Consider the following 17852-nt stretch of genomic DNA (forward strand, 5'->3'; position numbering starts at 1 on the left):
ATATTTCTCCACTGGATAGAACCAAACCTATCACTAAACGACAAGTTTTATCAATCATCGCTATGTTGTTTGATCCATTAGGACTGATTGGAGCCGTCATAACAACAGCCAAGGTTTTCATGCAGCAAATATGGACGCTGCGCTGCAGTGATAATCAACGATTTGATTGGGATCAGTCACTTCCCGCAACGGTGGGTGAGAGCTGGCACAAATTTCATGATCAGCTTCCCTGTTTGAACCACATAAGGATAGAACGATGCGTTATTATTTCAGAAGCAGTTTCCGTTCAACTTCATTGTTTCTCAGATGCTTCAGAAAGAGCGTATGGGGGGTGCATATATGTCCGTAGCGAGAATTCGGAAGGGAAGATAAATGTGCGATTGCTGATGTCAAGGTCAAAGGTTGCTCCTCTAAAATGCCAGTCTATACCTCGATTGGAGCTGTGTGGAGCCCTATTAACCGCTCAATTATACGAGAAGGCCGTACAAGCAACTCGATTGAACGTGCCAACCTACTTTTGGACTGATTCAACGTGTGTGGTGCTCTGGATTCGAGCAGTTCCAACTACATGGACAACTTTTGTTGCCAACAGGGTAGCCAAGATTCAGAGAATTACAGAAGGGTGTGAATGGAGACATGTGTCAGGAAGTCAAAACCCGGCAGATATTATATCGAGAGGAATTTTCCCAAAGGACATTCAAGAGAACGAAATTTGGTGGTATGGTCCTCGTTGGTTATCAGTGTCATCAATTGAATGGCCTTTTTTGTCGGATAACACCCGGCGTGAAGAAGTGGATGAGGAACGTAGGAGTAAGGTCGTATCTATCCCTGCAACGAGTTCACCCATCATCGAATTCAACGAATGGTATTTCGAGAAATTTACTTCGTATTCAGATTTATTGCGATGTACGGTTATTTGGTTGCGCTTAATGGAATATTTAGCTAAATCGCATGATAAGCAAACAGGGTTCATTACGACGGCTGAGTTGAACCGAGCTGAACAAGTACTAGTACGATGCGTCCAGAAAGAAGTTTTTGATGAAGAATGGAAGGCGTTGCTCAAGGGAGATGTGGTTCCGCGAAGGTCACCTCTCCGGTGGTTCAATCCATATATCTCTAAGGATCAGCTATTAAGAGTTGGCGGACGGCTGAGTAATTCTTCGGAGTCGTATGATTATAAGCATCCTATGGTATTACCATCCCGGCATCGGTTTACGCGGATGTTATTCAAACATCACCATGAACGTCTACTTCACGCAGGGCCACAACTTCTGCTGGCTGCCGTTAGACTTCGTTTCTGGCCTCTAGGCGGACGGAGTGTTGCTAAACAGATTGTGCACCAGTGTATTAGATGCTTCCGATCCAAACCATCACTTGCTCAGCAGTTTATGGGTGATTTACCAACTCCACGAATTACGATATCCAGACCATTTTCTAAAACAGGAATTGACTATTTTGGACCAGTTTATATCCGCCCCGGCCCCCGACGCACCGCGGTTAAGGCTTATGTTTCACTGTTTGTCTGTTTGTGCACCAAGGCTGTACATTTGGAGCTTGTGAGTGACTTATCAACGGATCGCTTTATACAAGCCTTACGCAGATTCATGGCGCGCAGAGGAAAATGCACCGATTTATATTCTGATAACGGCACGAATTTTGTCGGAGCTAGGAACAAACTCCAAGAGTTCATACGTTTACTGCAGAACAAACAACACAACGACAAGGTAGCTAAAATGACCGCAGATGAAGGTGTTCAGTGGCACTTCAATCCACCAAGCGCTCCGCACTTTGGAGGACTTTGGGAGGCAGCAGTTCGATCAGCAAAATATCATTTATTGAGGGTAATTGGAGAAAACCCCGTTTCTATAGAAGACATGACAACTTTGCTAGCCCAGGTGGAAGCTTGTCTGAATTCCAGACCTATTACTCCCCTTTCAAACGACCCATCCGATTTGCAGCCACTAACTCCTGCGCATTTTCTGATCGGCTCGTCATTACAAGAATTGCCAGAACCAAATTTGCTAGAGATTCGAACCAATCGGCTGCGTCAATGGCAGCTCATTCAACAAAATTTGCAGAATTTTTGGAAAAGATGGCAGAGAGAGTATTTGTGCCAACTTCAAGGACGCTCAAAACGCTGGAAACCACCGATACCTGTTCAAGTTGGCAAACTTGTCATAATAAAGGATGATAATATGCCTCCAATGCGTTGGAAGATGGGAAGGATCGAAGAGGTACATCCGGGAAAGGATGGGATAGTGCGAGTTGTGACCTTGAAAACGGCAGCAGGTTCGTTACGTAGGCCGGTCGAAAAAGTTTGTTTTTTGCCAGAATCAACAGGAAGAATTGATTAGGAACAACCCAATTTAGGAACCATAACCAGTTACCAATCCGTCCCATTCCCGTTCCCATATGGTCGAAGAGGATATTCTATTTTTCAGAAATCGCCGCTATTTCTGGGTGGGTGAGAATGTCTGGAAATAACATTTAGAGGCAACCCTGTACAGGAGATAGTTGCTTTCCTTTTCGCATCGTTGTTTCGTAGAGTGTAAACAAGAGATCGCTATAAAAATTTAATTCCAACGAAGAGAAGAGAGATGACGTCATCCCCGTCGACGAAGAGCGAGGCAAACATGTTTTGAAACGAGCAGCTATCATTGTAGTTAGTTGGACCTAAGTATCCCAAATCCGCTGAGCTTCCCAGAGTTTTTGCCTAGCCGGTTTATGTTTTATATGTGTAGTTTTACGAGACAATGAATTGTAAATAAATTGTATATGTTGTGAAATGTTATATGAAGAACTTGAGCTGTGTAATATATTTATGGAGAAAAGTGCTATGTACTGAGTGTCATCTATATCTATGTTGGAAGAACCAAACGGTGTATGCAGCAGGAAATAGGAGAGTTGCCGTCCAAATTATTCAACCCAATTTATGATCCCCGACATTTTCATTCATTCGTCCAGCGGACCAAGCAGCGGGAGGGCCTGCGTACATACAAGGTTCAGAAGGCTCCTAACCGCGACGAAAGGCAAAACATGGTGGGGAAGACGCGAGCCCGGAAGCTGTATACCGAAATGCTGACGAAGCCGCATTGCCTGGTAATGGACGACGAAACCTACGTCAAAGCGGACTTTCGTCAGCTGCCGGGCCTGTTGTTCTTCTCCGCAGAGGACAAATTCAGCGTTCCGGAGGAGATTCGCAAGCAGAAACTATCCAAGTTTGCCAAAAAGTACATGGTGTAGCAAGCGATCTGCTCTTGCGGAAAGCGGAGCGCCCCCTTCGTGATGACCGACACGGTAAACGGGCAGGTTTACCTTAAGGAGTGCCTACAGAAGCGCTTACTACCACTATTGAAGCAGCACGAAGGCCCGACCATCTTCTGGCCGGATCTCGCTTCGTGCCACTATTCAAAGGACGTGTTGGAGTGGTACGAAGCCAATGGGGTCACCTTCGTGCCAAAGGAAATGAACCCGCCCAACGCGCCGGAGCTTCGCCCAATAGAGAAATATTGGGCGATTATGAAGCAGGCCCTCCGGAAGAACTCAAAAGTTGTCAAATCGGAGGCGGACTTCAAGAGAAAATGGATTTCTGTTCAAAAAAAAACTACAACCTGACGTTGTACAGAACCTTATGGACGGGGTAAAGAGGAAGGTGCGAGCATACGGGCTTGGGCTCGAAGTATGAATAAAAAGAAAATGCCAAAAATTGTTTAATAGTTTTTATTTTACTGTCTAAAATTTTCAAAAGGATCGGTCTACTGGGCGAATTTCTACAGCGTTTTTTCCGTGATGCAATTTGATGTGACACACCCTTTAATTACTTCTAAGGAAGTCATACATGGGTAACATAATATCAAGATCGCGACCACTTACGTTCTCATGATTTGACATGTGTGAGTATACTCTTTCGAACTTCTAAATCAGCAGCCAGTTAAATTCTTTATTTGCATTTTTATTGCATTTGATTACCAAACAAAAAGCTCGATATCCCGATATCCTGGACCACAATTACATAAATCGTTCGAAGCAAGACCTACCAGATAAAAACGTGAATTGAGCACGAATTGATTGGATAACATACAATAGAATAACTGATAAATGCATGTTATCGGCAAATGAAGAATAATTTATTATACACATCGACTCACATTGTGAGCTAATGCTCGAATGTAGGCAAAAAGGCGTTTTGGGGGAAAACGAGTGGTTAGTAAAATCGGAATAACATACCCATTTTAATCGTCAAATTGTTAATGTTTTTTACTATATTCACTGTGAATTTCAAAAACGCATGTTTTCGAGAAATATTATTTTAATTTTCAAAATAATTTTTTCAATGTTTTTTTTAAATTATTTGTTATTTTTTTTATGAAAACATAAATTATTTCCTACGTTTCACTCTTTGACTAAAATTTTATATATATAATTTAAACTAGAAGATCTACAAAATGTTGGTTAAAGAATAAAATGTAGCAAATTATTTAGGTTTTCTATAAAAAATATCAAACAAGTTTTTGAATAAAACCGTTTAAAAAAAATCCTTGAAAAATAGATAGTAGTTCATACAATTTCCAATAAGTCACCCATACATCGGAAGATGGGCACCTTCACAGAGAAAAAGTTTCTCTGAAAACAACCTTTTCATGTTTTCTTTTAAAAATATTAAACAACTAAAAAAAAATACAAATCTCACAGAAATGGTGCAATACACAAAGCAAATATTGAAAATTAGACCACGTTGAGCCAAAATGAATGAATGAGTATCACGAAAGTGAAAAAATATATATTTGGGAATCTTTGTTTACGTAAAGCTCAGCTTTTTTCGAAAATCAAATACAAAGGTATTCCCCCTCTTAAACCACAAACATCAAATTTCCAAGGATTTCGCATAAAAATTTACATTTGAAGTTTATTAGTGTTTTAGTATATTTTTTTTTCTTTCTAAGGAGTTGAATGTCATTTGCTGGCGAAAAATTGAAAATCGATTCTGAATTTCAAAAGCTTCGAATGTTTCACAAGCAACAAATCAGAAAAATCGACATAAAAATGTATTTTTCAGACCACCGTTATTCATGATGTTGCACCCAAAGGGCCAACGACTTTATGATATTTCTCATATAAGCTTTTGCGAAGGCGAATAAATAGATTTAAATTTTTTCAGTACATTCTTTTTACATAAGATTGTTTTGTAGTAAAACGAGTAAGTTTTAGAGACAATTTGTCGGACTATCGAAAGACTTTCACACTATTTTCAACGGTGTTTTTGAAAAGAGTATGATGATGAAATGATTGGCTTTCTTTCAAATGTCATCATCAAAATGACATAGAATTAATGGATTTTCAACATATTCTTCATTAAGCTCGATATGTTTTTGATAGTTCTACAAAAGCATGAGTTAATGAGCCCTAATAAAATAAACGAAAGAGATAAAAACTGAATTCATCCAATATTTGTTTACTTTTTATAAATGAAACTGGAGTTTTCAAGAAACATTGCATTCTCATCGTAACACATCTACATTAGTTTTTTTCGTTGCAAGTTGGAAAATACATACGAGTATGAGTCGAATTAATTTTCTTGAAAAGAAAACTCCATTTCGAATGAGAAACAAACCAAACTCACTCACCGAGATTAGTGTGAAGATCATTGACGCCGCTGACCGACGGCACAGATGACGTTTTTTCCAAAATCATTAGATCGCAGGAAAATTAAAAATCCGGAAAATGCATTTCATACACGATCCTTGTTCGACATGCTGAGTTCGAAAATTAAGAAAGACACTGGATATCATATTTGTTTGAATGTGTTGAATGTTTTTATGACTCAAACTTTGAATTAATAAGTTTCAACATTGGAGGAGCAAAATTTATTTTTTTATCTGAATGGAAGATTCAGATAAAAATGAGATTTTTATATATTTTGTTGAATCGGAGTGATAATGACTTCATAATATTTCTCATTTATTCTTTTCTAAGCGGACGAAGTATATAAGTTTACAAGTATCTAAAGAACGTCGGCTGGAATCTCAACGGGATTTTTGTTCGCCTTTGATTTAGAATGAACAGCGAACTCGTTCTCGAAATTACATTTAATCGACACTGGAATTTTTGTATTCACTAACTTATACATTATTCTGCGCGAATGCTTCAATTCTGCATGCCACGTTTCCAAAATGTATTTTTTTTTTAATTGAAACCGCATCATATTTTTAGTTGAACATTCAACAGCAGCTTAGAAAAAAAGGCAGTTTTCCACAATAACTCAATCGATTGATGTTGATTTCTAACAAAAAAAAACGATTCAAAAAACGGCTGTTGATATCAAACCAGCAAAGAATATAGAACTGATAATAAATCTACCTGAGAATCAAACTTTTTCATGGCCCGAGGCATACTCTAATTTACGACAAAAACTACATAAACCAACGCCATAAAACAACTCGTTAACTAAGGCACAAAAAAGAGTTCCATTTATATCGCCTGCCATCGTCTAGCGGTAATAACTGTTTTTATCACAGCCATCACGGCGATGAACGACAATCTGATCATCTGGGTCATTTCGCGAAACGATTGATTGGATGACAAAAGTGCTAAAAATTTCGATTCCAATTCGATACCTGTTATTCGTGTTTTGGCTAGCGGTTTTGACCGCAACAATTATCAGGCACAGTTATTACGACAAGCTCTAGTCATCGTTGTACTTCAAATGATTCTGCGCAGAGCAACAGCTTCTGCCAGCACAAGCTCTCGAATGATCACAATTCTGTAGAGGCAATTAGCTATGATGGCTTGTCAACTTCCGTACAGAAGGCACTGCCGCCAACACTGTTTGGCCTCGACATTCGTGTTCTCCAACGAGTAGGAGATCACTTACAGGCATTACCCGCTCCGCTCGTGACGGGGAATCAGCCGGGAGTGAAAACTCTTGTCAGTCTGACACACACTCAACCCATACTCCATAAACCAATTGAGCAAAGAAGAGAACTCGGGGAAAAACAAACAAGCACCACATTATCGGCCGCTGTGACGAAAGGAGTTCCCCGTCCTGACAGAGGAGAGAGAAAAAAGTACATGAACGACGAGATAAAGACTTGAACTTGAACATGAATAAAGGGATTAAATAAATTAATAGCGACAGCGACCTACAAGACACTCGGCGCTGCAGAGTGCAGATATTCGCAATGCCCCACGGGCTCCAAAGGAGAAGAAGAACAATTGGCTAATGACAGGGGACAGCCCGAGACATATCCGAGGGAACTTTATGGTTGTAAAGAAGATCTCCTCGCTCCAACTCTTCCGTTCTTCCGTTCGTATAGACCGGTGCGCGCGTGTGTCATCAATGGGGATCAGGGAGTTTGGGATTCGCAGAAAAATCACAGTTTTCTCCCACTCTCAGTTCCCCTTGTGAGGTTCGCTTTGACAGCGTGACGGTCGGGCTCTCTTGTGCACTGATATTGTCCCGCAGGGACAGGTAATCTTGGTACATAAAGCAGTATAAACGAAATATTTAGAATGATTACGATACGAGAAAGCGAAGACTGGTGAGGACAGTCTTCTTAGCGGGATGATCGCGACCCGAGAGACGGGATGCTGTTCGAATAGAATTCAAATTGTTCATTGTTTTTGAATATTGTTTTTAATCAATCCCACAATTAATTGAACACTAAAATTTACTTTTTTTTTGTTATTTTTACATATATTTTAAATGAATATGTTTTTCTTATTTTATTTCAGGTACTTTCCCAACAATACTCCGCACTAGAATAGTTGAATTTGTGAGTATGTATTAGCTATTCAGCAGTATATTATAAACTTCAATTTAAATTATATACATTTCCACATCGCCTTCAATTGTTGACTATTATTATATAATTGAACAGACACTTTGATGTATCTGTAATAACAATATATTATTAGGCATTATTAAACATTGAAATGTAACGATCAAACTACTTCCACTCTTGGTGACGAATCCCCAATCTTTGTCACTGTGAAGCGTTCGTATGAAGAATTTGATCGTATAAAAAAAATTAATCGTACTCGAAGGTAGGCAGCAACCTGGTGTTGCATCGGAAAACTTCGACGTGAATAAACTAATTATACAAAATTGTCAATTTTAGATTGACGCAACTACGGCCACTAGTTCAACCAGCGTTTTGTAAAATATCGCATTGCCATAATTGATCTTACTATCGAATGGTGTTAACAAATTGAGTCATTTGAAGACGTTAGAAAATAGTAAAAAAGCCTCGTAGTCCAAGATAAGTAGTCCGTAGACGTAGATATATGGATCATAAAAGAAATCTTTTTTTGATAATAAGAATCTACGTCTTTCCACAACCGATTAAGAGTATTTTTATAACTTCACTCAAAACATAAATAATGAGAATTGTTTAAATAAAATTAATCAGATCGAGCGTCTGTTTCTACACCCAAAGCAAATTTTTAACACATGTTATGGTATCCCGATTTATTACATTAAATGAGCCGAAAAATAACAGAAAATGGTCTACTCCCCAATACGTGTGTATCAGTTGTATAATATACTAGCTGATCCGGAAAACTTCGCCCACCCAAAATTTATTTTTTGTTATCACATTCAAGTTTTTCTACTAAGCGCACGTTCATGAGTCCAATCGCAGAACTGTTCATTGATTGATTTCATAATCTATCCTTTAAAATTACCTATTACTATAAAGTTCCTAGTACTTCTATCAAAACTCGTCATTATAATATCAGATTATTTTCAGACTCAATTCTCGTTCAAGATTTTTCAACAACTTGCAAATAACATGTTTCTCCTTCACATGGAATAAATTATTGATACAGAAAATATGATAGAATAAAGACAACCCTTAATATGAATCAGACAGACAGACAGAAATTCATTTATATACAAGCGCACGTTTTTTATTTATATATATATATATATATATATATATATATATATATATATATATATATATAGATAGATATATATGCTAGAGCCAAATTTGAACCAATATGAGCGAGCGAAACAGGTGGAACATAGTTGGCCCAGACAGAGAAAAATATATATTTTCGTTCATTCTTTTGTTTTTCCTCTTAGAAAACATTTTCCAACTTCATTTTATGATGAGGTATGATATTATCACACTTTTTAACACCAGCTATATGGATAGCGTGGTCGTACGAAACAGCTTTGCATTCCAGCCGGCCTTGGTTCGATCCCCATTGACGTCGTATGGACTTTTTTCTGGAACAATCCCAAATGAAATGAAGAAAGAAAAAAGGAAGAGATGTCTGCTCCCATACATACGAACCTTTTTTACAAAAATATTGCATCTCTCTAATTCACTCAAATTCTAGCCACAAACCACAAAATTCTATATTCTAATAACCGACAAGGTTAGATCCAAAATAACAAGAACTTCTTAAAATGAGATTTATCAACAAACAACAAAGACAGTTTTAATAAAATAAAAGTTATTTATTTCATTCAATAAAGTCTTGTTACAGAGTCAATGCAGTCCATGTCAAACGAATGTTGTAGACATAGCACAAAGTTTTCTTTCCATCGATCAAATAATAATTCCAAATATTTCGAGAAAACATTAGATCTGGCGAATACAACCCCTAATTGGTGACAACGATCAAGACGTGAGGAACACTAGGATTCCTTCCACTCGCTAGTTAGGCAACCGTAAGGCAACATTTTAATACAGTCCACCCTACAGTTCCCAGCAGACGGAACTTGGACCCCGACCAGGAAAATCGAAAAATGGTTTTTTATTCTTTTTGCATTTTCCGGTAGCTTATAATCTCAAAAATATAAACGATACAAAAATATAAAGTAACTTATTTGTTAATAATTTGTTGCTTGAAGCCTGATTTTTCAACTTCGCTTACGGGAAGTTTGAATTTTCATGTTGGGTGAGCTAAATTTTTAGGGGTTGCTCCTCTTGCTTGAACACCAGTACTATATCACACTCTGAAGAAATACAACAAATTTAGGTTGACCAAATTTTGATCGCTCCACCCCTTAACATCGAAGAAACGGGAACAAACATTCTTAAATTAAAGAGATTATGAAAACGTTCGCGGAATTATAGAATCAATCACTAATTTTCATCAAATTAAAAAAAAACATTTTTTTATTTATTTACAACAATTTACAATTTATTTTTTATTTTTTTTTAAATTTACAACGATCGTAATTAGAAGACTCAAAGATTTCCACGGATAGTTTCTTCCTTCGAAATTAAATAATCAATATATTTTATATATTTAATAATATGTTTCAGGGTTAAACTATATTACTCGAAGACTTATTTGGAAGAGAGTGCTTTATACGTTATTGGCCCTATTTATTTTGTTGTGAAGTTCTGATACTCTGCGTACACAATTTTATCTTAGTGTGTTTAGGTGTAGTTGGCAACAATATCGGGAGGAAATAAAAAATCGATTTCTTCCTGTTGTGGACTAACAGACCTTTCCATACATATATATCTCCATTTGAATGGAAAAAAAATCATTTGAACGGAAAATTTTTTGGTCTTTGGTCACGAATGGTCCACTTCATTTGTCACATGTGTATATAGTTTACCAAATCAGATACTTCGAAGAGAATTTCAACAGCTTCTTCCATTTGAAACTGAATTCCGTTAGTGGCTTCGTGTAGCATTAGCGGACACGCATTTTGGCAACAATCTGCTTGCATTCGTCTTTAATCCGTTTTCAATCCGTATCGTTTTTTGTCCTTACGAACATCAAGTTGTATGGCCAAGTTCCACGTCGAAATTCGCGTTAGAATTCCGATTGAAATGAGCAATCATCGTTCTCTCGATTTTTGTGCATTTTTCCCGGTTTCCATTCAGTTCCTGGCATGTGCTTCACTGTCATCCCTTTTAATCTTTGAACGACCCATGAGAAGATCGAATCATGTATTTTAATCGATTTTTCCAAGGCGCGATGCGACAACCCAGGGTTTTGCTTGTGGGTGAAAAAAAAACTATCGCGAACGGTTTACTGGTTTTATTCCATCTCACCCGGAATTTCACTGACAACTGCCAATCTGAGCGGATGTAAACACTCTAAGAAGAGACTAGGCAAAATAAGCTTATTTTCGGTTGTGGGAGGAAAAGGATCCGAAGATTGCAGGTTCGTGTCCTGTCATGGTCGCCATATGGGAAGAAAGGCTATTATTCACTGCAACACAATACTTAGAGTCGCGTTCATTTTATCACTTTATCGCAATCAAACCAATTTTATCTCGGAGTGCGGATTTCGGATAACAAATAGGTCCAAATCTCAACTTAAAACTAAACTCCTTTATTATTCATCGAATACTGTCTTAAGTACTAACTTACAAACTCTACACAACTTATTTGTAAATAGGACACGGGGCGTGGCTGCGTATGTTGCGAAAGTGGAACGCAACACAAACAAACAAAACAAAGCGTGAGAATTAAGGTCAGTTTATTAAAATGCGGGAATGTAAAACAAAACACATGTTTTGCTTTGAATTACGCTGTGCGTGGAAAACATTGTATGTAGAGAATTGGAACAGGTGTTAGTTTGAATTTATGAGGCGTGAAGTTGAAGATTGTTGTCTCCCTATTACACGGTGAAGTATGGAAAAAGTTTTCCAAGTTTGAAAGTGTCGTAATAATTATGGACTTCCCCTTAGGTACCACATCCAGTGGTACCAGTTGTTTGTTTATTTATTGTGCTTAAATATGATAATTTCAGCTGTACAGTTTCTATAAGAGTACTTCAAAATTCATAAGGATTATCAATGAAAAATTCAAAACAATCGGCTGATTTACATGTCAATAATTGGCATCTTTGCCATTTCGGCTAATAACCTGGAAAATTCCTGTTAGGATAATATTTACCAAATGCTGTTGAACGAATTTCTCTATATTTTTCCATGTTTCCGGAATTGCGACTTTCAGCTCTTCAATCGGGGTGTACCGTTTTCCCTCAGTGTAGATTCTGCCTACAAGGATCCCACTAATTTTTTTACGTGGAGCTCTTTCCTTCCTACCGTATTCTTGAGCATTCGTTAAATAATTGAGCACTACTTGATGAGATCGTCCAATCCGACGAGAAATTTCTCTAATACCAACATTTTCTTAGTGAAATGCATCGATTTGTCTTTCTTTTCTCTCCGTGAGCACTTTTCCCTTCGGCATTTTCCAGATTTATTGATCAAAACAACTAAAACAAGGCAAAATGTAACTGGTCTTATAGAAACTTGACACTTGAAAAATACAAACCTTTGGTTTACGCTCAGCACTTGCAAGTTGGACAGAGTGTACACAGAAATGATACAAGTAAAATTTGTTAAAATTTACAACTGAGGGTCGTTCAAAAATTACGTAGCGCATTTTTTTTACTATTTTCTCTACATAACATGTAACAAATGGTCATTTGCATAAAAATGTCTAGACTAGCTGGATTTATTACTAAACAAGTTTCCACAAAGCATCCCCTCCTCTATTTTTGGGTGCGTTACGTAATATTTGAATGTTTGAATGATCCCATAAACCTCATTAGTGGCCGTTTCGAGTGGCTCTACTCTGACATGAAAGCGTCTAAAATAGTATTCTTGATGATATTGTTTCATATATTAATTCCTAATATGTGGTGTCCATTTTGTGAGTATTAGACTATTCCCCCACATCTTACGTGTACCAAAACCCTTTTCTTCCAAATGTATATATCTCATTCTTTCAATTTAGTGTTTCATAAATCAGTTGTAGATAGTTCAAAAGCAAAGCCACACATTAAACTCATGATAGTTCCGCATTTCAACTTACCCCGCTCTATGAGACAACGCTAAACAATGCATATGGAAAGTAAACATTTTAAAAGTTAATATTTTTCGAAACATCCATTGTGAATCCCTATTTTTCATCGAAAGTCACTTGTTCTACCTTGTGAATGCTGCAAACTGATTCATCATTAACATTGCTAATCATCGAAGCCATAAATAAACTTTTAATTGGTGTTGATAGTTGACAGATGTCAATAACTTTTTCAAATAACATTATATTTAATCGAAATACGATAAATCATAAGAAAGTGATTCAATCCCAATTAGTCTCATAAAGCTCATCTCTCACCTCGAATTGCGATCACTATAGTTTTTAATTTTTTCTTTAGATTTAATTTATTTTTTTAGAAACGTTTCGTGCCCCCTAAAATCTTCACATGCCGAATTCGGCTCCATTTGCTTGATTAGTTTTCGAGTTATGCAGAAATTTGTTTTTCATTTATATGGCAGCTCCCCCTTAGAGAGGAGGGTGGAGTATTTAACCACCATAGAATCATTCATTTACTGCACCCTAAAACCTCCAGATGCCAAATTTGGTTTCGTTTGCTTGACTAATTCTCGAGTAATGTAGAAATGTGTGTTTCATTTGTATGACATTTGTATGGAAAACTGCATCATAAAATAGAGGCCGAAGTTTCTATGAAGTGACGATTTTGTAACATCTGAGATCATGAACCGCAAGATTTACTCAACTATTCGCGCAATTTCCAAACTTTTAGAAATGTTGAAATGTTCAATCCAAGATGGGATTATAAAAACGAATAAAAACAATTGGAACGATATGCAATCGATTGATGTTTTATCATCAAAAAGGTATACATAAAACTGTTTGCATCTGATATAATAAAACACTCTAAAAGCATGGCATTCGGAAAAGGTGAATCGTTATCGATCCTCATTTAAAAGCTAATAAATGTGATCCTCAATGATCCAAAACATAAAAGGGCTTTACCGAATCCAAATATTTTGATTAATGATGCTTGATTTGATCAATCACAGTCGGAAGCTGAAAGCTTCCAAAGGAACCGGTGATAAAATGGTAATTAGACAAGATAAACGACATAGCTAGTAGATCTCCAAACGGGAAACTTTATGGAATTCACGCCACACAGATCAACGGTTCATTGCGTCAGTGCGTTGATGATGGCGAAGAAAAAAAATATGCTACACCTTTCGCCGCTCGACGTCCACTCGTTTCTGTCCATCACAGGGCAAAATTCCCATGTCTCGATCGCCGTACCATGCTCGGTAGAATGGATTAATTTAAAATCGATTAGACGTTGTCCCACGTCACACTATCGCGGGTCCTTGTGGCTCATGCTCACGCCGTTCCGGCTGGCCACCCATCAAGCGATCGATGGTTCAGATTTCGATTTTTTTTACTAACCCTCCCCGTCGGCTTATGATATATTATTTGCGGAAATAACTTGTCCCAAGAGCGAAGACGTTATCATTATGGGTCTTCACAAAGCCCCCCTCGGAACAATATTGCATTGTTTCAAGGAGAGGATCTCCGTTGGCCTCCACCAGAGCAGCACCAGACGCGGAGGAAAATAAGCCATAATTTTGTATCATCTTTCGCGAATGGGATACCTGTACCATACCGTCCGTATGGTCTCTCGTTGAGAGATGTGTTATTTATTTTTCTTGATACTTTCTTGTGCCCGGTTCGAATTGGTCGCGTGGGCGTTCGTATCCGGCTAAATGGATGAAGGCTATATACCAAAGGCTCGTTGCTGCAGTACTTCCACATGACAGAACAGAGAAACGGTCATCAAGCAAATTGTACCCCGAGCGCTAAAGCATGCCAGATAAGGGTGTGATTGGTTCTCAGAACAGTTGTGAGAGTTGAAAAGATTCTGTAAATATAATAATAAAATGATATGTTTTACTGAATGATTACGAACGTAATTACTTGATAATAATCTGATAACAGGAAACAACGAATAGATAATGACTAATCCGAACTCGCGTGACTGTCGAAGCTACTTTCCGGCAGTAGCGGAATAAAATTACACATTTTTCGCATATACCGACAATTAATCATTTATTAAACTGCCATAACTCGTGAACCCGTTGTTATTTGTCAAAAGGTAAACACTAGCTCTACAAATTATAGTGTGCGAAACACTACCGTGACGACAAAGTTTACAATGGATCATTGGCATCGGGCTCGTTTCAATTTCTATCTATTTTTCCCACTAAACGAGTTTATTTTCTCTCTCCTCCATTAACTACACCTCTTCCGCGGTAGATCTACCCAGGGTCCACACGACGAAATTCTTATCGCTACGGTTCCAAACGAGATACGATCCGAGATACGAACGGACTCCCATAAGACACGATGTAAATTGCGCGGTAGCAAAAGTAATCGAAGTTGTTGCCTCGTGACCTCCCCCTCCACTCTGGTATTCCACCAATCAAACCCTGCTGACTCCGGCGGTAATGGCGTTTACATGCTGGAAGCCGAGGCACCAACACCCGAGCAGATCAATTACCAAAGCGTATTCAATCCAGAGCCATTGCCATCGATAGCCGCCGGTGTCACACGGCAACAAAATATTTATATCCGTGGACTTGATACTGAGTCCGCACTGACCGCCCATAGAAAACAGATAATTCATAATTATTAATTGTAATAGAGCAAACTGCGAGCCAATAATTCACGCTGGTACTGCGAGCATAGCAGAGCCTGTGGTTTCGCTATCTGAAATATGTCTGAATTCAATGGCAGTTCTAAAGCAGGAACTGAATGCTGGGGCTGCTTGTTGTGGCGCCCTTTTTGCCACAGTTCATCATCCGACAAATCACATCAGACAACACGGTGAAGGATAGCTGAGGGTTTGTGAGGGTTTCGCTACAGAAATAGTACTTTAAATGTAGGGGCTCGATACTCAATGTCGAATGTCGGAATACCGCTCAGCATCATGACTCACGGATTGCCACGGCAGAGAATGATGTCGCTATTCTGTTTCCTTTTCTGTGAGGTTCTTGTCGAAATTACAAATTAAAATTAGTCCTTGAGCGACGACAGCACGCACGCATTTTAAACGAGTAGTGTTTTGCTCAAATATCAATACTTTGGATGATCGTTTTTTAGCCAGGAACCTCATATCGGCGAAGGCTACCCATTATTAGTTTAGTCAGCAGGATTAGTTTTTTTTTGTAGCTGTGTTAAGCTGTGGTAATTACATTTTTTCCTAGTTGGTCTTTCAGATGTCGATTGGACTGTACGATTTCAAAAATCGAATATTTTTCAATCTTTCTTAGATTGAACAATCTGAACGAGGCCAACGTTTACAAACTGCAATTTTCTAATATATGGTCCTAAAAGGAAATTTTTTATATTTCAAATTTTACATGCAAACTGTCTTCGAATGACTTTCAGAGCTTACTAATACAAACATTTTTCGATGCAGAACTTGTCAATATCTCAACTTTACTCAATGTTATACATATTTCTTCCCAAAAAACACGCTCTTTTCATTTGTTTGTCATTCTTTCTGAGGCAAACCTAAAATATGTTTGTTGACGGAATTTGAAAGATTTCGATTTCGCTCTATATAATATGTAATTTTCAAAACTATGTTATTTTTTGTATTTGAGTAAATTAAAATTGAAATCATGAGTTTTTAGATGAAAACCCATCAATAATTTTGAGCAGGATTAAGATATACACATGTTCTGCATCGCAAAATGTTGGTATTGATAGGCTCTAAAAGTCGTACGAAGACCATTATGATGTAGAATTTTAAATATATAAGTTAGAGTAAAAAAACCCGATTTTTCATAGTTACCCTAATGCAACTTTGATAGAAAGCGCAAAAAACAACTTTGTGGGAGATATTTATAGTTTAGACAAAAACTATGTGCCAAAACAATCCGCTTTCGCAATGCGTTTGAAAACCTCGGCCTTAGTGGCGTTAACCAGCAACCAACTCATTTTTATCCTGGTGGATGTTCGTTAATTGATTTGCTGATTACTATTTAATAACTGTGATCTTATTCTCAATTTCAATCAAGTTTCTGCACCTGGATTTTCGAAGCAGGATGTACTTTTTTCATCAATAAACATTTCTCGTGAAACTTTAATTGAACCTTCATTTTTCCGTGATTATGGACGTATTAATTTCGGTTCCTTGCAAAATGCCATGAACTCATTGGATTGGAGCTCTCTATACAGCATGAACGATTCAGATCTAGCAACTGACTTCTTAAATTCACGTCTATTAGACCTTTCTGATAGGTTCGTCCCTGTACGTGTTTTAAGACAAAGACGTACGACTTTTCAGATGAATGATGAAATACTTAATACAATGATTTCCAGGAATATAGCATTCAGACAATGGTTAACTACTAGAAATGCTTCTGACCACTCACACTATAAAAGACTTCGCAATCGTGTTACCCATCTGATCAATCAAGCCAAGTCGGATTATCTATCTTCGGTATTTAGGACTACTGATTCTAACAAAGTACTTTGGAAAAAAATTGAAAGAGATGAATGTTTCCTACTCTGCCATCAATAGTGAACAACTCTCCAGCACGTGTGAGGAGATCAATGAACATTTTAGTGAAAATTTCACGCGTGATGATTAACCTTTGCCGATTCTTCCGATGAATGACAATGAGTTAAAATTCAACATGTGTGATGAGTTAGATGTGTCTTCTGCAATTTTTTCCATATCTTCTAATGCTGTTGGGCTAGATGGGTTACCTTTGAAGTTTGTAAAGCTAATCTTGCCATATGTCATTTCTCCTATTACTTACGTCTTCAACCTGATTATTTCAACTTCGAAATACCCTCGTATATGGAAATCTTCGAAAGTTATACCAATTCGTAAACACCCCAGAGGTTACGATTTGAATAACCTTCGTGCGATAAGTATTCTTTGCTCCCTATCGAAAGCATTTGAGAAAACTGTTAAAATCCAAATTCAATCATTCATTAATCGCTTTGATTTGATCAGTCCCTACCAATCGGGTTTACGTTCAAATCATAGCACTACTACAGCACTTCTAAAAGTTCATGATG

General features: G+C 37.7%; 1 protein-coding gene across 2 annotated transcripts in view; it reads left to right on the forward strand.

Moving 5' to 3' along the window:
* LOC129769080 (dendritic arbor reduction protein 1-like) overlaps nt 1-17852 on the forward strand; it is a 271705-nt gene that overhangs the window by 206439 nt on the left and 47414 nt on the right. The gene's annotated exons all lie outside the window — the stretch shown is intronic.

This window comes from Toxorhynchites rutilus, chromosome 2 (genome assembly GCF_029784135.1).
Source record: "Toxorhynchites rutilus septentrionalis strain SRP chromosome 2, ASM2978413v1, whole genome shotgun sequence".
NCBI lineage: Eukaryota > Metazoa > Arthropoda > Insecta > Diptera > Culicidae > Toxorhynchites > Toxorhynchites rutilus.